We start from the raw sequence: 26,902 nt of genomic DNA, 5'->3' as shown, positions 1-26,902 counted from the left end.
CGCGTGTGTAATGTGGTCTTGAGTGAAATGTGCAGACAGCAGCATCTGAGGCTCATCCAGAGAGCAAAGGCAGCATTTCTTTGAATTCAGCAAAACCATAATTATTGTCTTTTCAGAATTCTGTTTGACGTAAATAGTCTTAGGCAAAGACTTACCCTTATTGTGAAGTCATTTTGATTGATTGTGTTAACTGGCACCAAAATTTTGCACAATTTACTATCCTCACCTGAAAAACTATACAGTGTTTCAGTGATGAACATTTTTACCAGTAATGTCAAATAATGGGTCAGTTAACCTTTGTGGCTATATTTAAACAAAATTTGGTCAGTTTTCAGTTAGTTATATAGTTCCCTGAACACTTGTTACATATTCTGGTCTTCAGTCATGTTGTTCCTTTTGTCTGGTATAACTTTTGCCTCATGACTTCCCTCATTACTTAGAAAAAGCCCAAGCTCCAGAAGTCTTTTTCTCTCCTTCAGGTGCCCCTCCACTGCCCCGCAGCTCCATTGTGTACCTCTGGCCACCGCGTATTTCTGTTTCTCCAGATCTCAGTGGGCTCCTGTACCTCAGCGTTTGCACAGTGGAGCGGAGGAAGTGCTGAAACCCACACCAGGTTCATCCTGGCTCAGTAGAAATCAAGTTCATAGTTTTTGTTATCCACCACTGCCCTGTCAGAGGTCAGGCTTGCTTCTTATGTTTCTTCAGCTACTTTTCCATTTATTTGGGTGACATAGAGCAGAAATAGGAACTTTTTTTCTTTAACTTTATCTTTATTGTTGAAAGTAGAGAAATAGGAGCTCTTGAATTTCCAGTGCAGTTTTTTATTCCCTTAGTTTGTGCCACCACCTTGGTTAGGTGTCTTAGCTACTTTTCCTTTGAGTCTTTATAAAGTATAATTACACTTTACTGTGCATGTTATTTAAAGAATATTCAGTCGGTTTTATTTTTAAGTTAATGTCCTTAAAATGTTCCCAGTTTCTACCAGTTTTTGTTTTTGGACATTTATTCCATCCATAGCCATGGTGGCATTTTATTTCAGCAAATGGTCCATACACATAAGAAAGATCTCTGTGGAAGGAGGTTCTAAACACTACGACTTTCTCTGTAAATTTATTCTTTAAGTGTATAAGAAAAACAGGGGGGGAAATTACAGGAATAGTTTACAGTAACCCTGATGATTTGTTCTAACTTACATAGTTTACACAACTCATAAAAGGAAGTGCCAGAGACCAGCTCCACAGAGGCCTAGATTTCAAGAAGAGTCTTTTCTTATCAGATGTTCTCTTGAGTTTACGTTGCTGCTAACAGCAAGGTGGGCTGGGGGTAAGAATTTCTTCTTGTTTTTCAAGCTTTGCCAGAACACTGTGCTTAAAAACAATTGTTTGAACCCTTCCTGTGTCCCCATATTTTCAGGGACGCTTTCTGATCTCTTACTAGTGACACAGCTAAGATTGGCGGCATATTCTGTGGTGCCAGACATAGCTGGAGCCAACCTGGAGCAGGTCCACACTGAACAAGATCCTCAAGGCAGAATGAACAAGCAATGCAGATATTCAGTGAGAGCCTGTGGAGTCTTCCTAGGACAGTAATGCAGACGGCTTTGACAGGCTCTTGGAAATCTGTTCACAGACTGACAGTTCAGGTCTTCTGGGTCCTGAGTAGTGGGTTTCAGTCAACAAGGCACTAGTTTTTCTTTTTAAATTTGCCCATAGAAGCCAGTTTTGGGAATGTACATATTGGTAATAAACTTGGAGCTTGAACATTGTTGCATCAATGACCTGTGTTAACATTCTGTCCATATGATATTAAAAAAATAATGTGCGTCTCTAGTAGGACCTGGCTTTAGGCATTGGCTCCATGAGTGGCCCTGCTGCTTCAGCAGTAATATGATGGTTTGTGTGCTGATTAAGTAATGTTGTCCTTAAAGCCAAGGAGTACGTGTGTTTTGAGTTGTTTTTCCAGGAGGAGTGGGCAGGCTAGAGTCAGTCAGTTCTTTAAGCACTCTATCTGGCATGGCCAGTGCCATTCTTTTTCTTTCTTTCTTTTTTTTTTTTTTTTTTTATATATCTTTATTGATTTCAGAGAGAGGGAAGGAGAGGGAAAGAGAGAGATAGAAACATCAATGATGAGAGAGTCATTGATTGAGCCCACAACCGCGCATGTGCCCTGTCCGGGAATCGAACCCTGATCTCCTGGATCCTAGGTCAACGCTCAACAGCTGAGCCACGCCCGGCCGGGCCATTCTTAAATATCTGGTTGGCTAAAGTCACAGACAGTCTGTGACTGACCTAGCTTACACTAGCCGCAGTCATTGTCTCAGCAGTCTTATATTGTGATTACCAGTTAAGCTTGGATGAAGCAAAGGAATAAATTTGAATTTTTCTCAAGGTTGGTCAGAATCTTTCAACATGGTAAAGCCAACCTGTGGTTTTCTATGCCTTCTTAAAATTTTACGTCTTTGGCTCATGGCCTTGTAGTGTAAATCTTCAGTTTTGCTAGAACTTCAAGTCAACTGTACATTTCTAAGATTTTCTTTTCATGTACTGTTATTATAGGTTAGTCAGCAAGCTTTTTTTTTTTTTTTAGACTTTTTTTTTTTTTTAATATGTCTTTATTGATTTCAGGGAGAGGAAAGGAGAGGGAGAAAGAGAGATAGAAACATCAATGATGAGAAAGTCATTGATCAAGCCTACAACCCGGGCATGTGCCCTGACCAGGAATCGAACCCCGATCGCCTGGATCCCAGGTCAATGCTCAACCACTGAGCCATGCCCGGCCAGGCTTCAGCAAGCTTTTGAGTGTGTGCCAAGGAGACAATTTTCATCTGCTAGGAAGTTAGAGTTGAGCTGGTGAGGCTTCTGTATACCTGTGAAACAATTTGTAAAGAAGACGGTTTTATGAAATACATCTTCTGATTAAATGCTGATTTAGAAGATTTGTAGTAAGATAGAATCAGATGTAGTGATTGTGTACTGGAACTAAATAATTTTGGACTCAAGATACTAGGAAATACACAAAATGGTGGCTAGCATCTGAGTAATCAGAGCCTTTCGATGGGGCAGGGAACATGTAGGGAGATGGACTTGAGCCCAGAGATGCCCCACTGAAGTAAATAAAGTTTTCATGTGGGGCAAGAAAATGAGTCCATATAGTCTTGGAAGCCAGGCTCTATACTGGGTACTGTGTCTGCTCTTTAATCCTCTCAACAGCTCCATGAGAGAGCATTTTCAAATATGTTAACAGAGCCTTAGAGAGTTTAATGTGTGTTAAATTGCATAACAAATCAACTAGAGAACTGACATTTGAGCATAATTTGGTCTGGTTCATAATTCGAACTGTGAACTGATCAGAAGGCAGGCATTTGTGTTGATGAAACCGACAGCAGCACTTTCTAATAGGTTCTGGAACAGTGAGTTGATCAAAGCTGTGTTTACTTGAAGTAGAAAGATGACTTTGGGTAGTGCAGGGTGAAGTAAGGAAATACTAGAGGCCAGATACAGCATACGGGTGAAGACCAGACCATTGGGTTCAACCTGAGCTGTGCCGTTTGCCATGAGTGTGTTGTGAGGCAAGTTGTTAACTCCTTTTTGCCAAATATTTCTCATTGGGAAAATGGGGATAATAATATTTACCTCATCAGATTGTTGTGAGGATCAAATTAATTGCAGCACATAAGCACTTAAAACTGCATGTATATGGTTATTATCAAATAGGAAGCCACTTTGTTGCAGGCAAGCTGATGAAATAAGTTAGTGGAAATGGAGAAGAGTCAAAATCTGGAAGGTGTTACAAGGGAAGAAATGCATTGGGCAGAAGATGCAGCTGAATGGGAAGGTTCCAAGGCTTTGAGGTTGGGGAGATATTGGTACCATTAACAGAGGTGGGAAGGTCAGGAATTACCTAACCGGAGAAGGTAAGAGGTTGAATGCTAAACCACAGAAAGAAGTTTGACTAACAATATTGTGGACACTAGAATCTGCCCACTGCTAGGTAAAGGAAACAGTAAAGTGACAGGGCTCGACTCACTCCTCACAAGGTAACTTCCTTCTGCCTCTTCCACAGCAAGAAGCAGCCTTAGTATTGAGGAACATGAGTCACCCCTGAGACTTACTGCTGTAGACAATTCCTGTTTCATTCTCTCTCTCAAAACGGAGTAATGGATGGGTTATAACCCTTTGTGGCAAATGCTAGATTCCACTCCTGGAGATTTTCTAAATTGCTTACAGGACAGTTTAATTTTATTTGTGGCTCATGATAAGAATAGTATGGCCCTATAAATAAAAGATTCAAGTGAGAATTCCCACTTCTGTTATAAGACCCTCAAGTACTGAAAGCTTGTGTTGACTTTATATTCATCGTTAGTCCCTTTATGCTGCTGTGCTTGCATAGTAGGTCTTGACAAGGTTAAAATGATTTCGGGTTAAACAGCTAATTTGTACAGACAGAAGGGTAAAAGCACAGGTACTTATTTCTCCTCAAGTCCAGTGGCGAGGGACTGTTCCAGTGCTGTCACTTGTCAAGGGCAAGTTCTAGTTTTGCCTCCATTCCATCAGTACTATCTCTGTGAGATTCCTAAGGCCTCGTAATACACTCAAAATATGACTAAAAAATTTCTTCATGTGTGCTAACTGGTATATATTACTGGGTATTTTAACTTGGATTCCTTGGCTTTTATTGGTGGTCTGTTTAGTTATTAATTTAATAAGTATTTGTTGAATATTGCAGTGGTTCTTAACCTATTGGGGGGTCGTTCCCTTTGAGACTCTATTAAAAGTTATTTTCCCTCTTTCATATAAATAATCCATATTAAGAACCTATAATAGAATATGCTAGGTGTTGAGACAAATCAACATAAACATAAAACAATTCCTGTCCCCCAAAATTTAGTATTTAGTTGAGTAGAAGTGGTTTGTGCAGATACAGTTATGTTCAAATGTAATAACTGGCATTTTAGTAGGTTTCCATCACTTCTCGGCCTTTTGGCTAAAATCAGGTGTATATTAGGTGTCCAGTAAATGAGATGGTTATTATAATGGTTGCTGCTATTGAATGTTGAAGGCATCACACATTCAGAGAAGGAAGTTGTTGGGGATTATAGGTAGGAAGTAAGAGCACACTGACTCTAAATGGCTGTGATTTGGATAGGTAGAAAAGGACAACAGCGTTTCAGGTGGCAAAATTCACAGAGGGTTGGAGTGCACATGGAGTGAGTTTCAAAGACAGTGATCAATCTAGCAGTCTCTTGTTCATAATTTAAAAAATATATGTGATGGTTTCTGATCAGTACCCAAACCTAGCCCAGTCCACTGCCCAGAAATAATAACTAATTACATTTTGTCTTTCCTAGTTTTTTTTTATTGTTGACACTATTACAGTTGTCCTCCATTCCCTCTCCCTTTTACCCACCTCCATCCAACCCCGCCACCCCTCCCCCAATAATTATTTTATCTGGACACTTTAAAAAAAGCCAAGATCATACTGTGTATGAAATTGCCTTTTTAAAAATATTTTTTCCCATTGTGTTAAGCCACTGTTGTTTGCAAATAACAGAAAACACTACTCATACTCGTCTAAACAATAAAAGGTATGTATTATTGGCTTATAATAATAAAAAAGTTCAGAGATTGGATAGAAATCAGATATGGTTTGATCAGGGCTCCAGCTCAGTGTCTCCATTTTTTTGTAGCTGTGCACTGTTCTACATGTTAGGTTTGTTCTGAGGAAACTGTTTCCTTCCCTCCTCCAGCAGAAGTCCTGAGATTTGGGCTGATTGGCTCAGGTAACCAAGGACTAAGCTGGTCACTGTGGACCTGGAGAGAGGGACTTGCCCTGGGAGATTTGGTTGGGGGTCAGCCCCATCCAAGCCTCATGGCTCTATACAGAGGCAGAATAGAGGTTCAGAAGACCACCCCTTGTCTCCTCCACCCATGCTATTATAAACTCTTCATAAATAACATTTGTAACAGCTGCAGAGTATCTCATTATATGAATGTACCATAGTTTATTTAACCATTCCACTACTGCTAAGCATTTTAGAATGTTGCCTCCCTCCTCGCACCACTATTTTAAGTAATGCTTAGGTGGACATCCTTATTATATTTAGAGATGTTTTAAAGGAAAAATAAGACTTGGTTAGATGTGAATATGAAAGAAAGGGGAAGGGAGAAATAACAGAATGTATTTCTGTAGACGGATGCAGCAGATTGCATAGTAGGGAGACTTGGGAGGACTTGGTTTAGACTACAGCATGCTGAGGGAGATCCGTTGCTCTAGTGGTTCCATTCATCTTTCTGGTCCTTCTGAGCAACTCCTGGGTACCCACTGGTTATTAATTGTTTCCAGTTACTGTGTTCTATTTTATCTTTTAAAGGCTCTAATTGTACTGATGGTGCTTTTTTCTTTTACTCATTTCATTTCTCCCCCCACAGTCCCATTGTACTTTGACTTCAACCTTTCCCTTGTTACAGATGGTACCAGATGCTCAAACCAGTCAGTCACTGTACCACAGTTGTAAAAGCAACATCTTTCCAGAATAGCCTGTCCCTGCTGTCCCCTCGTAGTTTCACTGTGTTTTGCTTCTATTAAAAAATGCAGAACTGATTTATTCTGAGTAAAAGAACAGTGTAATTCTCTGTACCATTACTTACAACAGAATAGAAGTCATAAAGTAAGATTTAGAATTTCTTTGATAAGGTTCTGTCCAGGAAGATTTAAATGATTCTAATTTAGAGGTTTGGGGGCTTTGTTTTGAGACAGCAAACAGTAGGATCTGGTGCAAGATGAGCCATTAGCTTCTGTCGCCTTCATGGACTTTTTCCCTGTTTGAATGGAAGCATCTGAGTGGGCAGCAGACAGAGCTGCAGTAGGACTGGAATCAGACACCTGCCATCTTGTGAAGCTCACATATGCTCAGTATAGCAATCATTTGATACTAGAACTGCCAAGGAATGTCCTAAAAATAAAGATGGCCAGGAGCAGAGGAGAGGCTTACCAGGTTAGTTTGATCTTACTTTTTCTTCATGGTCTGCCATCAGAAGTTTGGGTATTAGGTGCAATACTGACAAGTAAAAAAAATTTATAGCCCTGGCCGGTGTGGCTCAGTTGGTTGGGCATTGTCCTGTGCACTGAAAGGTTGCCAGTTCGATTCCCAGTCAGGCACATGCCCAGGTTGCTGGCTCGATCCTGGGGGGGGGGTGCAGGAGACAGCTGGTTGATGTTTCTCTCTCCCTCTCCCTTTCTCTCTAGAAAAATCAATTTTAAAAAATCTTTTAAAAAAAGAATTTATATGTTTTCATACTGCCCTGCTTTCCAAAAAATGAAAGGAGGTACTCCCTTTGAAGACTGACCTGAGTAAATAAGAACTTGGTAGATTTTTTTCCCCCCTACATGGAGCTCAAAAAACTACCTTTTCTGATTGGCTGGACTTTTCTGTCTGGGTAGGATGGAAAGAGGCTGGGTACTAGATATTTGTATGCGTGATAGTTTAGAGTAATCCTGTTATTCTGAGTTCATTTTCCATGGCATTCTTAATCTGATATAATGCTGTTCCCTCAGCTTCAGTATAAAACCTGGATAGAAACATCGCTAGACATCGATTCTGTGAAGTATTTGTCAAAAACAATTCGGGCAACACTTTGTGGGAGATCTGTTAAGGACAGTGTCAGATAACATGTGGTGAGAGGTATACACAGTGGCTACAAGCATGGACTCTGGAATTGGTCAGACCTAAGCTCCAGTCCTATATCTTCCATTTACAAACTGTCTCCTTGGGCAAGTTATCTGGCATCTCTTTGAGTGCACCTTAGGTTCCTCATCTGTAAGATGGAATAATACCCACCGTATGGACTTGTGAGGATGAAGTGGCCTAATTTGTTTTGGATTGCAGCACATGATAAATGCTTAATAAATGTAAGCTGTGTTATTTTGGTTTTTTATTAAAGGAGAGATAAACTCATTCCTCAAACAGGTGTTGAGCCCGGCCGGGCGTGGCTTAGTTGTTGAGCATCGACCTAAGATCCAAGCAATCGGGGTTCGATTCCCGGTCAGGGCACATGCCTAGGTTGCAGGCTAGGCAGCTGGTCAGTGACTCTCTCATCATTGATGTTTCTATCTCTCTCTCTCCCTCTCCTTTCCTCTCTCTGAAATCAATAAAAATATATTTTAAAAACAAACAAACAGGTTTTGAATGTCTGCTGTGATAAAACCAGACACTACTCTGAAGGACATAGGAGGGTACACCCTGTGGTAATGCAGTTAGTTTCAGTTCACCAACAGAGGTGTGTACAAGGTACAAGCCTAGAAAGAACAGTGGTGGTGATAGATTTCACATGTGATGGGTCATTCAGCCAAGTTTTGAAGAGTGAGGTAAGACCAGGTGAATAAATATGGAGGGAGGGACATTTCAGGCAGAGAGCAAGAGGCATGAACAAAACAGAAGGTGAGGGGGAACTGCAGGTAGTTTTGCTATGGTCAGAATGTGATCTTTGTGGGGAGATGGCAAAGGAAGTTGGAGAGGTGGGCAGAAACTATCATATGCTGAGCTAGCATATATTGGACTTTCTTTTTTTTTTAATCCTTACCTGAGGATATGTTTTTTATTGATTTTAGAAAGAGAGAGGAAGGGGAAGAGAGAGAAACATTGGTTGCCTCCTGTATGCGTTCAATTAGGGATCGAAACCACAACCCAGATATGTACCTTGATTGGGAATCGAACCCTTGACTCTTCGGTGCACGGATAACGCTCCAACCAACTGAGCCACACTAGCCAGGGCTGGGCTTCATTTTTTATTTTTATTTTTTAATTTATCTTTATTGTTTTCAGAAAGAGGAAGGGAGAGGGAGAGAGAGAGAGAAAAACATCAATGATGAGAGAGTAATTAATCAGCTGCCTCCTGCATGCCCCCGACTGGGGATCAAGCCTGCAACCCTGGGCATGTGCCCTGACTGCGAATTGAACCTCGATCACCTGGATCCTAGGTCGATGCTCAACCTCTGAGCCACACCCAGCTGGGCTTCATTCTTTAAGAGCAAGACGTAATTGGGGGATGTTAAGCATGGAAATAACATCAGAGTTGCATTTTAGGACAGAAATTTTTGCAGCAAGTGGTAAAGAGAGGGAAATAAGTCAGGTCATGGCACTGTGCAGAGACATTCTAATTAAAGAGGATGTGTATCTGAGTAATGGAGGGAACTGGAGTGGAGGAAGGATGAGGGAGAAGTTTGGCCAAGGCAGCTTGGTGACTGTGAGCACTGTGAACTGGGAAAGGTAATATGGGAATGAGAGGTTTTTTGGAATATCGTGAGTCCCATTTGGTTATGGTTAATATTGAGGTGCTTGTGAGACATCCAGAAAAAGAGATATATTAGGCAGTTGAATGGGCTGATTTGGGCTACAGAGATTTGCATATATCCCAGTAGAGTATAGACAGTAATGGAAGTGTGTGTAGAGGTGAGCTTTATCTGAAGTGAAACTAGGTTTAGAAAGATACCAAAAAGAACTTCGAGGAATGTCAAACATTTGAAGAGGAACCATCAGTGAGCAAGGGTGTTGGATGCATTCCTGCTGTCTCTGAAACCGAAAGAGGCCGTCGTAAAACTTGATCAGGAATATCCTAGGTTAACTTTGTGGTGTGCAGTCGTTATGTTGACTTTCTGGTATACGTACACACCAGGTCAGCTATCTTTGTGTTCTTTAGCTGATTTGCTCTTAGGACAAGGTTAACAAAAATTCAGAGTTGTGATTTCATAAGAATGAAACTAGTAAAGCATTTTGCAAATGTAACATGCTTTGCCTTCATTGTGCTTTTGGATTCCTGACATGACGATCAAGCAGTGTATCTATCACTGTCCTCTACACAAGCCTGGAGTTTTCAAAAGTGGAAAAGGTATTCCAGAGAGAAAGCTCAAAAGCAGAAGGTGCTGTTGTGAGTGGAAGTGACAGTAGCCTAGTCCCTGTCGCAGATTTTGGAGGTCAAGAGGTGGAATACCTGGCAGTTAGTTATTGGTGGGTGGGTATTGGGGCATACGTTGACCAAAGAAGATAATTTAGGTATTCAGAAGCTTTGAGAAAAGGCCTCTTGATTCTTAATGTAGAAACCAGGAGATCTATGTGATAGAAAGTAATCTTCCTTTTCCCAAAACAGACTCACATACCTTGTGACAGGAATAGATTTTGAAGCGTGGTAACCAGAACAAACTCCTCTGAGCACTTTTATTTTCACTGCTGTTTTCTTCAGTTACCAAACTCAAACAGACAATTCTAAATTCTTTCTGTTTGTCCTCTAGACTTCCTGTTCTTCCCTCCTGTACTCCCCAAATGAGAAAGCCTTTAGCTTTTCATTGTAGTGCTTTATTTGGCTGTCAGTATTTGTCACATTAGTAATTGGGTGATCTTGGCTGGAGGTGGAGGGCTGTTCTGCCCTTTTTAAGAGTGGCCCACACACCATTGTACTCAGGTACCCACAAGGAGCAGAGGCAAGCTGGCTGGATTTGTAATGCAAAACCATGACACTGTGGGTGAGTGGGTGTATAGTTCTAGAATTTTTCAAAGCAAGATGAAGCCCATGGACCTAAGGGGGCCAGAGGGGTAAACTTGACAACACATAGAATTTTCATTTTTGTTTTTCTTATCCTACATCCAGCAATTTAAAATACTAAGAACAGGGATAAAGTGAAAATTATTCCATACACGTATCTATTGCTTATTGGTAATAATCAACACATTAAATAATATCTGATGGGTCCCAAAACTTTATTCTTTTTGTGCATACTGTACATAATAGATATATTGTATATTTATGGTAGCAACATTTTATGGGAGGTGGTTGATGATTTTTTTTTAAAGTCTGGGAAATGCTGAATTACCTCATTCGAGTACCTGTAGCGAGTCCATGTGTCTGTCTGAGAATGTTAGTGTGCCTTCTTTATTTTTCTCATCTCTAAAACTAGGCTAAGGGCAATAAATTCCATCACCAATCTGAAGTGCTTCAGGAATGTTCATGGGAACTTTAGGATTATGGCAAAATATGTGATGCTAACACTTATCAAGAATATATGTAATGCTTCAAAAATATAGGGTGTCCCAAAAAATGTATACACACTTTAACAGCTGATAACTCACTTAATATTTTCACTCCTTTTCAGATTTAACTGATTTGAAATAATGAGTGAAGCTAGACATGGCTTTGAACAAAGAAAATTTATCCTAAAATACCACTAGACATTTTTTTATTAGGATACATAAAAGATAAAGTTTACAGTACAAACTGGCAACAGTCGATGAATTGAGGGCATGCAAATATCTAATGAAATGATTCCCGATGTTGGGGATTCCATCGCTTCGCGTTATCAGCAGTGCCTGGACCAGAACGATCATCAGTTTGAAAATAGGCATTGACAAAAAAATTACTCATTTCTGTAGATTCTTTTAAGTATTGAAAATGAACTGTATGCTAATAAACACTGACTTTAAAATCATTCAAAGTGTGTAATACTTTTTTTGGATACTTTGTATTTATACAGTTCTCCTACAACAGGGAACTTTGGGGTTGCTTTAAACATGCAAAAATAAGCTGAAAAAAATGCCAGGGGTGGGACGACAGGAATCCTAAAATATTTACCACATTATAATTTACAATATTAATTTAATCTCTATGAGTAGAGTTGCTCGGTAAATAACACACATTTATGAACATAATATATTTTGTTCATGAAATCATGTTTTCAGTGATGTTAAAACCTAAATAAGGAAGGGTGGGGTTTTTCTCCCTAATTTGGGGGGAGTTTATTGTCCTGCATGCCTGCCCCAGGTCCTCCCCCATGATTTTTAGGATGGTTCCTCAAACTCTTAGAATATTTCCCTATACCTTTTATCCAAGATTTTTTGTTTTTTGCAAATACAGTCTCACGCTATGTAACAACATTTCAGTCAAGGGCGGACCACATATGTGATGGTGGTATGCCACATAGCCTAAGTGCAGTAGGCTACACCGTCTAGGTCATGCGTGTGCTCGCTGATCCCATAGCAAATCTCTTAATGACAGATTTCTCAGAATGTATCATCTTTCAGCGGCATAAGACTAGATATAACAGAGAAGTAGTATGATGGTGTTTCCTGATAAATTAAGCGGTGGTAAAGAAGTGATAGAATTTATGATGACATTTATGTCTAGGCCCATTTTTCTTAGGACTTCTCTTTCTCTTCCCATGGCATAGTAGACTGTGGACTTCTTTTTCTGTCCGTATGCTGCCCAAAGGAAAAATACTTATTTGTATCTTTGCCACTCTGTAATTTTCTTTGTTTCAGGTTTTTACCCCCTTTTCCAGGAGGCAGATTAGCAAAATATTTTTAGAACAAGACAGACCTGAATATGAATCAAACTGCGGTTTCACTTTTTATTAACTGTGTTTGTGATTAAGACACTCTACCTCTTTGAGCCCTAGTTTGTTCCTCTTTAAAATAAAAATACCCTCTCTGGGAAGGGTTGTCCTTAATGTATATGTAAAAGTCATATAGAGGTACACAATACAGTGTACCTTTTTTAAGTTCTAACTTTAAAGTAAAAAAGAAACTAACATTATAGGGCTCCATCCTGCAGTCTTATTTCATGAGGGATTTGTATAAAGGACAGAAGAGCCAAGGGACTGGAGCAAGGTTAGGGGAGGGACAGTGTGGGTACCACTGGATCTCAGTGTCCTTTTCGCTCCATTACACCTTCCTTTTATGTCACATCATTTCTCACTGTGCAGACACACATGGTAATGGTCGTATTTTGCTGTCCTGTGTGAACTATTGCTGAGTTTGACCTAAATTGCATGGGTAGTGATTACATTTGTGTAGGCTCAAGGATAGTTCTGTGGACGCCTTCTGAAATAGGACAGTTACCTTGCCCATGTTTGTGACTTCATTTACTAGGCTTTATAAGAGGAAAATGGATTGGAAAATCTCCTAAAATCCCATCTGGTCTTTTGATGTGTAAAGGGTTTATAGTTACCAGGAATTGTTCCAAACACATATAAAACTGGTCCCTCTTGTTCAGAATTGTCTTTCTAAGGTGGGGTGGGGGGCGCACACATACATACACAAGTGGTTGCAATCTGTTGAAACCATATTTTTGAGATTTAAGCTACTGAAGCATTTTCTTATTATGTGTAAGAAGAACCAGGCATAAAAGTTCATTATGTAATAATCACATTTCTTCATTTACATTTGAGAGATCATTTATCATTTCTTTTGAGGAAGAACTAGAATATTTTTGTAGCATACTGTCTCTCCAACAAAGGTTTTTCTTTGCAAGACAAATCAGACTGTCAAACACTTACTGGATGCCCTTGAGGCTCCTGCCCTCGAGTAGCTTTATCTAGTAGAGAAGACAGATAATTACTATATGTTGAGACAAGGGTGATGATAGAATTATGATAATAATACAAAGTTCAGTGGTAGTGGAGAAGTGGTCCTTAAGTTAGGTCTGAGTTTGCCACCTTAGGCAGAGGAAACAGCATATACCAAGTCTGAAAATTGTAAAACATCTTGGCAGTTGGGAAGCTACGTGCAGTAGCTTTGGTATTGTTGGAACTTGTATTTCAAGGCAAGAAGTAACAGGAAGGTGAAACCAGGGAGTTAGGGGAGGACGAGATAATGGAGAAATTTGTGTTCAGTGCTGTGCACTTCACAACAGTCAGAAAGCACTGTGAACCTGCACTGAGTGATGGGTGGTGGTTGCTATGTTAGTCAGAGGTGAACACTCTAAAACTGACCCTCTCCCTCCTTTTACTTAAGTTAGTCATTAGATCCTCTGCACACAGGTAAATGTAGAGGAAGAAAGATAGCTTTTGTAAGTAAGTAAATGTTTAAACTAAAAATGTGGCCATTAGGCCTGTTAAGATTAATTCCAAATGGCATTTTACCTAAATTGTTAGAAAAAATACTTATATTTAATATTTTCATTAGACTTTTAAAGACCTAATGCATTTTAAGTATTGCCTACACTATGACTGGTTTAAGTTACATTATGGCCCCTCTCCATTGTGCTTGTATGGACAGTTGAGTGTTTAGTATTTAGTATGAAATACAAAGAACAGTGAACAGGAAGAAAATTTAATTTCAAAGGGAGGTAACAATATAATGAGAGAATTTGTCAACAAACATAGGACTGTCATTGAGGATAATAGAAAATACCACTTCTGCTAAATTGTCTCAAAAAAGTTTATGGCATCGGAAATGGTACCTACAGCTAAGAGCTCTGTTCACTGACTCCAAAGCAAAGCCTCAATTGTCAAGCTTCCCCCACTTTAAATAGAGTTCCTAGTCTGCTTTTGTGTTGCCTCAGTTTTAGATAGGAGCACACAACCGAGGAATACCAGACATTAGAGGAATGAGAAACTATTGAACGATATTAAGCAGAATGGCAGTCCACCTTTTTAAAAAATAAATAAATAAAAGTTGCTTTTCAGAACAATTTTAGATTTACAGAAAGTTAGGCAAAGAGTTTAAGTATACCCCACACCAAGTTTCCACTATTATTAAAGTGTTACGTTAGTATGGTGTATTTTTTACAATTAGTGAACCAATAGTGATACATTATTATTAACCAAAGTCCATACTTTACTCAGATTTCCTTAGTTCTTCCCACATTACGCTTAGTTGTCATGTTCGCTTTCACTCATTCTGGCTGTGACAGATCTGGTTTACATTTTAATGATGTTATTTTGATTTATAGACTTGAGAACCTTTTGAAGGGGACAGAGTGAAAGCAGTGAGGCAGTCACGGTGTAATAATCTAAGCAAGAGGTAATAGGTAATGGCAGCTTGAACAGGAGTGGTAACAGTAGAAGTAGAGAGAAGTGTTTTGATTTGGGATATATAAAAGCGATGAGCCTGGACAAGAAAATCAAGGGTATGAGTGTAGATAGAGAAGAAAATAGGTTCAGGGGATGGAGCCCTTGGGGCACTTTAAAAGTTAATGAGATACAAAGAAATTAGCAAATGAGACCAAAAAGAGTGGCCAGTTAGGTAGAAAGCAAACTCTAGGAAGTGTTGTGTCCTAGAAGCCAAGAAAGTGTTTCAAGGCAAAGGAAATGATCACCTCTGTTTTTTGCTGTTGATAGGCCAAGTCAGATAAGCTCAGAGAATTGACCTTTGAATTCAACCACAGGAGATCATTAATGACCATTGTGAGTAGTTTCAGTGGAATGGTGAGAGCAAAAGCATGTTTGGAGTGGGTTCAGAGCGAATGGTGGGCACAGGGGAAACTACGAGGAAACTTGATGGGGCATGGCAGTGGCTGTGTAAATTTTACAGCAAAAGAAAACACTGCAGGCTGATATTTAACAATAGGTAATATGTATGCAGAAGTATTTAGGAGAGAGTGGACTGATGTTTGCAATTTTGAAATGCTGGACAGGTAGATAATGGAAGGATGTACAGATATATGATAAAGCACATATTGTTAATGGTAGAATTTAAGTGATGGGTAAATGTGTGTTCGTTGTAAAATTCTTTTAACTTTGCTCTGTGTTTGAAAGGTTTTATAATAAAATGTTAGGGGTGGAGGAGGGAACAGGAGGAACGAAATTGGAGACACGGAGTATAGACAACTATATCAAATTTTTTAAAAGAAAGAGATAACTTCTCATAGCTGATGATGTGAAGGGCCCACCAAATACCTAGCATAATGAACAAAATCAGATCCACACTCAGATGCATTATTGTTAAATTTCAAAATGACAAGAAAAAAGACAAGGTTCTAAAAGCATCCAGAAAAAAGAAACAAGTCTCTGTAAAGAAATGATAATGAGGCTGCCAGTAAACTGCAAGAACAACTCCGAATACCAGAAAATAGGGTCTTTCAAAATCTGAGGGAAAATACTGTTGAATTCTATACCCAGTTGAACTATCATTCAAATATCAGCATAGAATCAGCATTTTCAGACAGACAAGCCAAGACTCAAAATGCTTCCTTTCCAGGCATCCTTTCTTGGAAAAGTACAGTAAAAACCAAGAATGAGGAAAATGTGAAATTTAGGAATCAGTGCATTTAACCAAGGAAATTATTGGAGGAAAGTCCCAGAATGATAGACCTTTTGAAGAGAGAAATGGGTGTTCCAGGCATTTAATACCATCCTTGAAAAGTTGTAATAACTTAAAAATGTAGTAAAGCCAGAAAAAATTGTGTCAAGGTCATTAGAACTCTAGGAAAAGGAGAAAGCCATCCAATAGTGGAACTATGATTATTTTTAACCAGCTTAACTTTTTCTCCCAGAGCTGCAAACTATGACTTTGACAATGAATATTCAACTGTAGAAAACAGGGGGCTTTGATTCTAGTCAGTTCAAATTTGACAGCTTAATCATTATAGGTCTATTATGCATACCTATTCATGACATTAATACCCTTTTCCACATGAACAGAGATTACCAAGGTCTAATGACACCATTTTGGGGCTGCAGACCAGTCATACCTTAGGTGATCATAATAATGTCTGATCATTTTTGTGACTTGGGAAACTACTTGTTATTGTGGGCAAGAGAGTGAATCCCATATGCCTGGTCCATCCTTGCATTTCCAGACAAAAGGAATGTTGTTGCTCTTTTAGTTCCGGGACTGACCCAGAATCTCGAAGTGGTACACAGGTTTCCCACTTGAAATGCTACATGAAATCAGGAAGTCCTTGTAGCCTAGAATTGAGGGTCTGACAGACGCATTGTTTGCATTAATACATCCTATTATTTAGTCCGCTTAGTCCCTCTGGTCTCTGCAGGTTGTGACGTTTCTGTGGGATGAAAGTGCTGATTTTCCAGGGAACAGTGTGTAGGTGCTTAGAGAGAGAAAACTAATAGGCAGAGCAAGGCTAGGCTTGTCTTCGTTTGATGGTGCATGCCTGGAGCAGCAGGGTTGTTTCTTCAGCCTCCGCCCCAGCCCTCTCTGCAAACCTGCTCTTTCTGAGCTGTGCAGCTGCAAGAAGGAGGCCACAAAAGCTAGTAAATTGCTAGAGAGGCCTCCATTCCAGCAGTAAAAGGAGGGGTAGTTCATTTAGCCTGTCTATTAACAACAGCTATATTTGCCTCCAATTCCAGTGGAGAGGTCCTTAGAAAGAGTTGTCATGTCATGAACACTAATGTCCATTTTTCTTGATGAAAGTGTCCATATTTGGGGTCTTATAAGACTCCTAATGTCACTTGTGGAAGTAGAGAAAAGTATAAGTAATAACTGAGCAAATGTGTCCGGGTATACCAGTTAAATGCAATATTTTCATAGATTCTGAAGTTTTCCTGCACATTATATAGCCATTTGAATTGGTTGTGTGAAAAAAGTAATACCTGTTTAGTGTAGCTATTTTTAATTGTATAGCAGTTAAACAGTCCCCAAGTTCTCAAAAAAATGGGATCATTCTTCATAACTGAGGGATTATTCTTTTTATATATTTTCATCTTTTGTGTAAATATGGAGAATAATTAAACTTTATCTAATTTTTAAATTTTGTCATCTTGAGAAGCCTGTGAGACGGCATGAAATTTGATATCTCACCCTATTCTGCTTCTGAAAAAAGAGGGGGACCTTGTGGGGGAAGCAGTGAATTTAGATTCTTAAAATAATGTGTATGGCCCTGGCCAGTAATGCTATGTTGGTTGGGCATAGTCCAGAGACTGTGTTTTTCTTTTTAAAATTCCCATTGCTGCCCTGGCTGGTTTGGCTTAGTGGTTAGAGCATTGGCCTGGGGACTGAAGGGTCCCAGGTTCGATTGCAGCCAAGGGCATGTACCTCGGTTGCAGGCTCAATCCCTGGTCGGCATGCAAGCAAGGCAACCAGTTGATGTGTCTCTCTCACATCGATGTTTCTCTCCCCCTCCCCCCCATCTGAAAAACAATGGGAAAAATATCCTCCTCAGGTGAGGATTAAAAAAAAAATTCCCATTGCAGCTTTCTAGCACAGTGCTTTCAGAATAGTAAATACTTTAAACATTAACTAAAGTGCAATTCAAAGAGGATAGTTCCTGTAAATCACTATGATGGTCTAGTAATGACCAGATTACAGATCCTGGATTTTCATACCTTTATCCCCTTTCTCAGTTCCTTATAGCTGTCTTAGCAAGCAGAATTATTTGGCTGCTTAAGCATGGTGGACCTCGAAAAGCAAGGCTCTTTTATAGTTCTTCACCCACTTGGTTGGTAGAATTTGAGTACTTCCAGCAACGCTTTTGCCCTGTAACAAATGTCACTTTAGATAATGAAATACCTCCTTAATGAGTTCCAAAAGATAGAACTAAATTGAGGGTAATTTCAATCAGGGTCCTTGTAGGAAACACATGACACACTTAAATTGGCTAATTTGAGGAGACTTTACTAATGAGACTGTTTACAAGGTGTGGGCAGGGTTTCTCTAGAAACCACCGGGGATAGTGCGGTGCCCAGAGCTAGTAACCGGGTTACCATCTTGAGGCCTGAAGAAGACAGTGGGGTAGAAGGGAGGTACCAGAATGTAGAGGAGGAAAGAACTGTGAGCAGGGCTGAGACCTTCAGTTGAGGGACCAAGACTGTCCACCGACACCTCCACAGAGGGGGCCACCTGCAGGGCTTCTCATTATTGGTGGAGTCCACTGGGAGCCTGCAAGCAAGAGAGCCTGTCTTTGTGGTCCATACAGATCCAGGGCACAAAAAGAGATGGCAGCTGGATCTGGAGAGGCACATGAAAATACCAGCACAGGGGTACCATCTACCTTTTAAAATTATGTTTTCTGCCCTGGCCAGTGTGGCTCAGTTGGTTGAGTGTTGTCCTGTGCACTGAAAGGTCGCCAGTTTGATTCATGCCCAGTGTGGTACCTCGGAGGCAACCAATCGCTATTTCTTTCTCACATCAATATCCCTCCCTCACTCTCCCTAAAATCAATAAAAAAATGTTTAAGTTAAAAATAAAAATTAAATTACGCTTTCTACTCATGGTGGTTTTAAAGGGTAGAAGATTACCCAGCAGCTCTATAGAGCTGTTTTTCTAAAGCTTTTCAGAAAAATTGGTGATCAAGAAGGGAGAACACTGAGCCCCACCTAATCATCAATCCCTTTTGATTCCACCTCCCAAAAATATCTTAACTCCATCTCCTTCCCTCAGTCGCACTGCCCCACCCCAGTCCAACACTGTCACCTTTCACCTGGGCAGCTACAGTATTCGCCCCCTGGTCTTCCTGCCCTTGGTTCCCACAGCACAGTGGAGTGGTTATTTGGGGGTGGGGGGTGAAGAAGGAAACTTTATTCAGGGCTAAACAGTTCACTTGTGATACAGCACGGCTGTGAGGCGGCCCTGAGGCCAGGCCCCTCCTGCTAGGCAGCTCTCTCTGCTCTGGCCTGCTTTGCCCTTCGCTGGTCTGCTCCATTCTGTGCCAGTCTGCCCTGGCCTGCGCTGGCCTGCTCCTCTCTGCTCCAGGGAAATGGGTGTTTCAGCTCAGCCAGGGGGACCAGTCTCTGTATGAAAAATGCAACCTGAATGTCACTCTTCAGTGACTTCTTGTTGTCATCCTTAGCATACCAGCTTGAACTCGCTAATTTGCATACTGCAGCCTTTTGCCTAGATACCACAGGAGATCCTGTGGGTGTCCCCTCAGATTGACTCTGACCGCATCGCCCTCCCCTCAAGCTAGATTTGGCTCTTCTCTTTCTGCTCCCTAACCCGGTACTTAAACTGACACTAATCCATGTTTTCACTACGGTATTGTAATTACCTGGTTAACTGCCTGCACTCACCTCCACCCTGGGAACGGTGTGGACTTACCGTTCCATCCCGGCCCCTCTTTGCCTACCACCAGGTTACCCACTCTACTGACCTGAAGCTAGATTAGCTGCTTCAGAAGTGGGAACTGCGGTGGGAACGAGCTTTTTTTAGATCAGAATGGTAGTGCTTTAGGTGTAAGCACCCCTGGCCTTGGGATTTTCAGTCATAGGTCCTTATGCAGCTGTCAGTGATGGACAGGGCTTTGGTTTTTCTTTCAATTACATTCTTGGAGGTGGCTCTTGGGTCACAGAACAACTGTAAATCAATAGACCCTTGAGTTCACATCTTGAATTGATAAGGCCTTAAATGAAATTTAATAAATTCTGTTGTCATTAATTTGGGGGGAGTGATTTTTTTGGGAGCTTCTGTTTTGTTTTATTATGCCGAAGCGACGGGATGCGAGTAGATCTTGGACAGCGGACCTGGTGAGCAGGTTTGCCCGTCGTCAGAAAATGGTGGCTGCTGCTCCCCTGGCCTGGGAGGTTTTGTTTTTTACTTTGTTTGTTTGGTTTTTTATTTGAGGAGAAGGTTGTAGAATTGGACCTAAGATTGAAAGCCTTCTGTTAGTAAACAAGATAATGACAGTAGCTAAATATATATTATTAAAGTAAAGAATTGGGCAAGTTTGAGGTTATTTTGGTTACTTCCAGTTAGGAAGTTCTGATACCATTAGTAAAGGTTTTACTTTTCAACTTCAGGAAACTTAATCAGTCTTTTAGTTAATGACCACCACCAGTGTGGCCAAGAGAACAGTCCATCCCTACATTTGTTTGATAACAAATTGGGAAGTCCAGCACCTTCATTCCACTCACAGTCCTCCATAGCCGAGCAGAACTAAAGGTGCAAAGAATATGACCTAGTCCCATTCCATCCAGGAAGTGCTCCTGTATCCCTCAATGGGAGTTAGGTCTTTTCAGTGTTTGGAACTCAGATATTTTCTGTTGAATTGATACTTGCCATTGTACCCATAATTTCTTCTCTCCTGGCATTCATCACATGGTGTTGCAACTAGCACTTTACTAGACTCTAAGCTCCTTAGAAGGCAGATCCATTGTGTCCTCAGCTCATTTGGCTCAGGGCTTGTTGCATGGTACTTGCCTAGTACAGGCCATCAAATGATTGCTGAATTTTTCAAATGCACAGAATTTTCTCTCTTGAAAATCCCTGATGTCTATCTCTCTCTCCCCTCTCCCCTACCCGCCCTGCAGTTGAAATTCTGGTATTCTGAGAGCATTTCACTCTTCTGTTGAGCAATCAGCTACACCAAAGTAATGTCTTCCATGAGTCACAAAACACAAGACAGTTATTTTGAATGGAAACTCTTGGTACCCCTTTGATAGAAAGTTTATTTTGGGGTATTGCCTGTGCATTTAGGTTTCACAGCCTCTAGGTCTATCTGGGTGGAGTAATAGCACAGAAGTGTGAACTACCTTCCTGTTTTGTTAAAAATGTCATGAGTAGCCTTCTTAATGACAACTGAACCTGGAGAAATTGATAAGAATATCCAATTTGGTTTATTTATCAGAAAAGGAACATCCTGAATTTGGTTAGTCTTCTTAATTGTTCACCTTCCTTCATGTGTGAATGTGTGTACATTATAATGGAACTCTTCCATTTTTTAAAAATTCAGGAATGGTCCTGAGCTCTTAATATAATCATTTTGCTCATTTGTGTGTGTCTGTCTCTCATCCCTTTTCTCTCTATACATAGCCTAGCTGCCATTCAAAGGAAAAGTAAAAAGGCACAGATCTTCCATAATGTCTCTTGTAAGAATTTTGTTGGAGTGGTTGTAGCTCTAAAATTAACACCGTGCAAAAGTCAATCACAAGTCAAATGTGCAGGTTGAACCAGGCATCTTAACATTCCAGAAAGGGCCCCGTGCTGAGAGGTACTAGCATGGACAGAAACAGAGCTTTACCTCCTCTCCCCTCTAATCCATTTCATACGGAAATTTTCCTTCCCTATTCACCCACCCCATGTCCCCACCCTAATACGTTTTTTCCTTGGAGAAAGTAGAAGCAGGTAGTCTTGTGGAAAAGATTTGGCATACCCCCTTTTGAGGTACCCCACCTGAAAGTCTTTTGGCAGTGGTGCTTAAGTTACAGGAAGACTGATGGCCTAGTTCTTCTGTCCTTTATTTTCCCCTCCTTACTTGGGGGAACAAACTCACAGCAATCAGTCTTTTTTCTAGGGTCTGTTTAAGTGGTTATTGTTTTTCACCAAGGAATTTGATGGTAATGTGTAATGCATGGTGCTCGTTCTGTTGTTTCTATACCCAGCTAGCTCTGTGATACTGTGTACATTACTTTGAACAAAGTCCCCATATACAGGTCAGTCCCTCAGAATAAACTAGATACCATTCTAAGAGCTGTGGAGATTTCACGTGAGAATTGGGTGTGGAGCCAGCTGTAGGGTGTTTCCATTTAGTTTAGAAGGGGACCAGGACATACCAGTACAAAGTAGTGGTAGGCAAGATGTCATAAGGAGTTACATGTTGTTATTGACCATGATCCTCCATTAAATACTATAAAGATGAAACAGAAAAGCGACCAAACTGGTTGTAAGCTCTGAACTGAATCTTGAAAGATCCAAATATATAAGGAAGAAGACAGTCCAACCAGAAGGAAAGCACGAGGGGAGTGCACGGTGCTTAGAGCGGGAGAGGGGCACACCTCACTAGACTGAAGGGCTCACCTGGTGGGGTAATGGGGTGGGTGAGGGCAGTTCAGTATGTAATGGCCAGCTCACAGAAACGGGAATGCCAAGCTAAGGATAATTTGGGTTAAGACTTCTAAACCCAAAACAGTGGTGTTTGAACTGATTTGGAGCACTAAATAGATTGAGATCATACCAATTCAGCCTTAAATTATGGTGCCTGGACATTTGATAGGCCCTCGTCTCTTGATCCGCTAACTGATCCCCATTTATAGCAGCTGCTTAGAGAGGGTAGAGAGATCTAACTTGGGAAACAGAAAAGGAGGTGCTGTTCAAATGGCAGCAGTATAAAAGTAGTGAATTATTTTACCAGTGGAAAATTTGGGAGTTTGGGATTTTTTTTCTTCCCTTCCTTTCACACTCCCCCCCTTTTTCGTTCTTTTCCTTTTAAAAATGTTTAAAGGGCAAAACTTAGGACCTCTCACATTGTGTCACTAGCGGTCAGAGGGTAGGCTTGACCAGCAAATGCCCTTTGGATTTCATTAGTTTGATAAATAGAATTCTTTCTTAAAAGAAAGCATAAACAAGGATTTAGAACTCCTGGATCCCAAAAGAAATTAATCTTGTGGAAATATCCATTTCAGAGGGAACTAAGTGTAGCACTTCATGGCATAGATATTATACTTTTGCTGAGAGAAGTCATTACCATAACGAAAACTACCCCCTTGACTTCATATCGTTACATAAATACTTTTTTTTAATGACTAGGTTTTCCTTAAACCATGTAATAGAACAGCATAATTTGATGTTTACACACAGTTTTACAAATCTGCCAAAATTAGGAGGATTAAAACTTCATAAATGCATTTCATTTCTTCTCAACTTTCTGGTCTTTAAGGACCAACTACCTGTCAAGTGTCTTGACTGAGTCAGACAGTGCTTGGCATGTCTTTTCTTGGGTTGTATTTGTTCAGCATGGAATTGGCCTGGCAATGTGCACTTGCAGACTGTTGCTCTCTGTGTGCTTGGGTAAACAATTCAAGGTTTCTGGTAGGACCAGGAACCTTAATTATTAAACTACCTTTAAGTTGGTCATCTCATTATTAAAATTCAGAATAATTTATCTACAGTGTGGGTGTTTTTCATGATTTGGCACACAGTAGACAGACAGCGTAGCCAAGATGTTTTTCATGTTGAGCAAAAATTGTAACAGATGGAGGTGGTGATTATAAAGCACTTATTTAAAATGTTAGTAATGAGTCAGTGTAGTTTGAGGCCAAGTCAGTAATCCATACTTAGGGAGTCTAAGAAAATGAAGAGCATTCTAATAGTTTCTAATAAAGTATATAATAGGCAACTGAAGAGAACTGATTTTAAATGGCTCTCCAGTACTGTTACCCTAGCCAGGGCCCTGTAGAATTTTTCTTAGGGGTTAAGTCTTTTAAAAGCCCTCTAAGTCATGGCAGTATATCAGTATTGCTCCTTGGGGTTGAATGACTGATCTCTGAAGAGCTGGGGGAAACTCGCAGGCTTATGTTGAATTTCTGTAATGCAGAGACCAGCTATAAGTGGTATTTTGGGGGTTTTTATGTGTAAGAACTTAAATATGTAATTGTTTCCATCTTTCCTGCACAAATGCTGTTATACAAATTGCTTCACAAATTGATAAAGCTTTGAATAATTTTCCCTGAAGAAATGTTGAACCCCTTGCAAGCTGGCTAAAAGACACCTTTTTCTATAATTTGTGTAGAAAATTAAGTGCAGTTCTTGTCTCCTAGTATTGGTATAGAAGGGACAGGAAGGGAGTTAGCTATTGTGATCCTTGAACTCTGCATTTAAAGTCTTTTTTGAGTCAGCACAGAATCATGTGTTTTCAGAATAAAACAGAGTCCTAGTCCTCTGTTACTATGTGTACTGTTGGTGCCCATGGGCAGCATTACATCAACGATACCTAACTTAGTGAAGGTAAAACTCAGCCCCCCAGGATTGCTGAGTTCTGTTAGATCTGATGGTGCTGATGTGCACCACGGAGTAACGGGAGGTCAGTGTGTCCACTGCAGCAGCTGGAGTGTGGCTCTGTGCTGGTGGCTGGGCTGCCTGTTACAGCCTCTCATGGAATCCGCCCGGTTGCCCTGGGAGGCAGGTATTGTCACTACTTTATAGCTGGTGAAACCAAAATCTAGAGAATGGTCATTTGCCCTGGTCACATAGTTCATTGTTGGTGAAAATGGAGTGTGAGCCCATGTGTTCAGCCTCTTGAGTCCTATGCTCTTGCCGTCAAATCAGGTACATCCTAAGGGGTCTGAGACCTAAACCTTTGACCTCTAGCCATTCCTTTTTCTTAACTTCTGAAAAAGCTTCTAATTGGTATTGGTGTAAATGGGAATTTGCGTTGAGAACGGTCTCGGGTTGGGGGTGAGGGATGGGGGCAGGAGCCATTAATGTTACCAGAGTCACTTAATACAGACAAATAGACGGGACATGTGGAATGCTCTGAGCTGTCCAGGCGAAGACAGCTTTATTTCTGGGCATGTCTTTTTTCATAGTGATGGTAAGCCATCATTGTAGGGGTTTCGGAAGTCTCACTGTTATTTTCTGCTCCCTTCCATATGTTGGGGCTGTGAAAAGTTTGTACTTCATCGAAACTTGTCTCTTCTCCTTTCCTAATCTCATCTCTTGATCAATCTGCTTCCGTTAAACCAAAGTGTTTTGTGTGGCCACAGAGTCATAACTTGAGGGAATGTGGAGGTTGGAATAGAACATGCAGCTATGGGGCAATAGCTAAAAACAATCCTTGGAATTTTCAAAATTGAAAATGTGGTTGTTGAACTCGGCCATCTATTTGTTAAGAGGTGCTGGACCGAGTACATAGTGAGTTGCCTTCTGTCATGGGGAAGTGGTGGTGGGAGCAGCTTCCTCATTCTCAGAACTCTGATCAGGCTTTTAAAATTACTTGTGAAGGATGTGAGCTTTCATCTAAAACCAGAGCGGATTAAGTACAGTCTTTGTAGGTGCAGACTTATCCACATATGGTTCTGGTCCCTTTCTCTGCTGCACGGTAGACTTATGTTAATTTGTGTCCTTTGCTATTTTAAACATGTGAGTAAAACTTAATTTTTAAATATCTTTTTAATTATGCCATCCTGGTTCCAAGGCTTGCATGTAAAAGCCGATGTACCAGTAGAGCGGGTGGGTGGACGGGCCTGGTCCCTGAGTTCCAGGGTGGCCTACAGTTGGCAGAGATACTCTTAAGTTCCAGAGTAGAGGGGTTTTGAGGCATGCACAGCAACATTTTGGCTTTCTGGTGAAGTGACATTCTGGATGCTAGAATGTTCCAGAGAACCAAAATTTTCTCTGTTTGCTTACTCACACATTACATTAAAAATAAACACATTAATTCCATATTTTCCTGCCTTCTTGGGGAGAAAAGCATACCAAACACCAAGTAATAATTTTGTTCTGCAGAAAATCATAGTTCTAAGTTGGTTCCAAGTCTGGGAATTGCCCCGAAGTTGGTTTTTCTTGGGGGAGCACTTTTAGGTGCAGGTTTGCCTCTTTTAGTAAAAGTGACAAGAAGAATGTGTTGCTATGTGAACTCCTGACAGAAAGAGTTGTTCTTAAATTAAAAAGGACCTTTTTCACGTGATTACCTTAGTCTGCTTTGATGCCCAAATGGGCCATAATCACCTCCTGACTCTTCCTCTGTCACCATTTCAAGAATTTTAAAGACATTTTGAAAAACTTGTTCAGAAGCCTAAAGTTTATTATTATTGTAATAAAATGCTTTATAAAATAATTACTAGGCCACATTTTTCTTCAAGCCCTTCTTTTTGGTAGATAACAAAACCCTGCTTTAAGCAGCTTTTAAAATAGCACCTTTGCTCCCATGCTGTTGAGTCTGCTGTGATGTCTATGGGGTGTCGGCTCCCTCCTGAGGTCACAGCATCTCATTTAATGCTGGTGGGTCAGCCCTACCGCTGAGGGACTCCAGTGTAGGCTTAGCAGGGAGCGCCGTAAGGACACTCTCCCTCCCGAACCATCTTCCTCCATATGCACTTCGCGATTGGCTAGCAACAGAACAGCTTTGCTGGCTACACCACAGGTTAGTGTTTTTGAAATGCAGATTTTAAAATTATGAGTGTATTTTACATATATTAGTTTGTATCATCACAGTATTTAATATATGATTTTATTTTTTTAGGGAAAAACAGCGATGAAAAGAAACAAGTTTTCATCACTGACTGTAACGGGATTTACCAGTAGCTGACTTTTTTCAGAGCTCTCTAATTCACGCAGGCAGAATTTGCCACCTTATCTTGAACACTTAATTAAACTCAGTCGCCTAGGGGCTGGGCCAGAGGTTGACCAGCATCACAGGCACCAGTGTTGTAAGGCTCCGCAGGGCATAACCTCTGTTCTGAGTGAATTATCTTCGAGGCTCATTTAATGCTGGGCTTTTATGTTGGTTAGCTTTCAGTCTTATCTAAA

General features: G+C 40.5%; 1 protein-coding gene across 1 annotated transcript in view; it reads left to right on the top strand.

Annotated features, from left to right (window-relative positions):
* Positions 1-26,902, top strand: part of GRB2 (growth factor receptor bound protein 2) — a 53,040-nt gene that overhangs the window by 13,080 nt on the left and 13,058 nt on the right. The window lies entirely within an intron of this gene.

This window comes from Miniopterus natalensis, chromosome 17, assembly GCF_054644295.1.
Source record: "Miniopterus natalensis isolate mMinNat1 chromosome 17, mMinNat1.hap1, whole genome shotgun sequence".
Lineage (NCBI taxonomy): Eukaryota > Metazoa > Chordata > Mammalia > Chiroptera > Miniopteridae > Miniopterus > Miniopterus natalensis.
The sequence above is the reverse complement of the archived record's forward strand: the minus strand, read 5'-3'. Positions and strand labels throughout refer to the sequence as shown.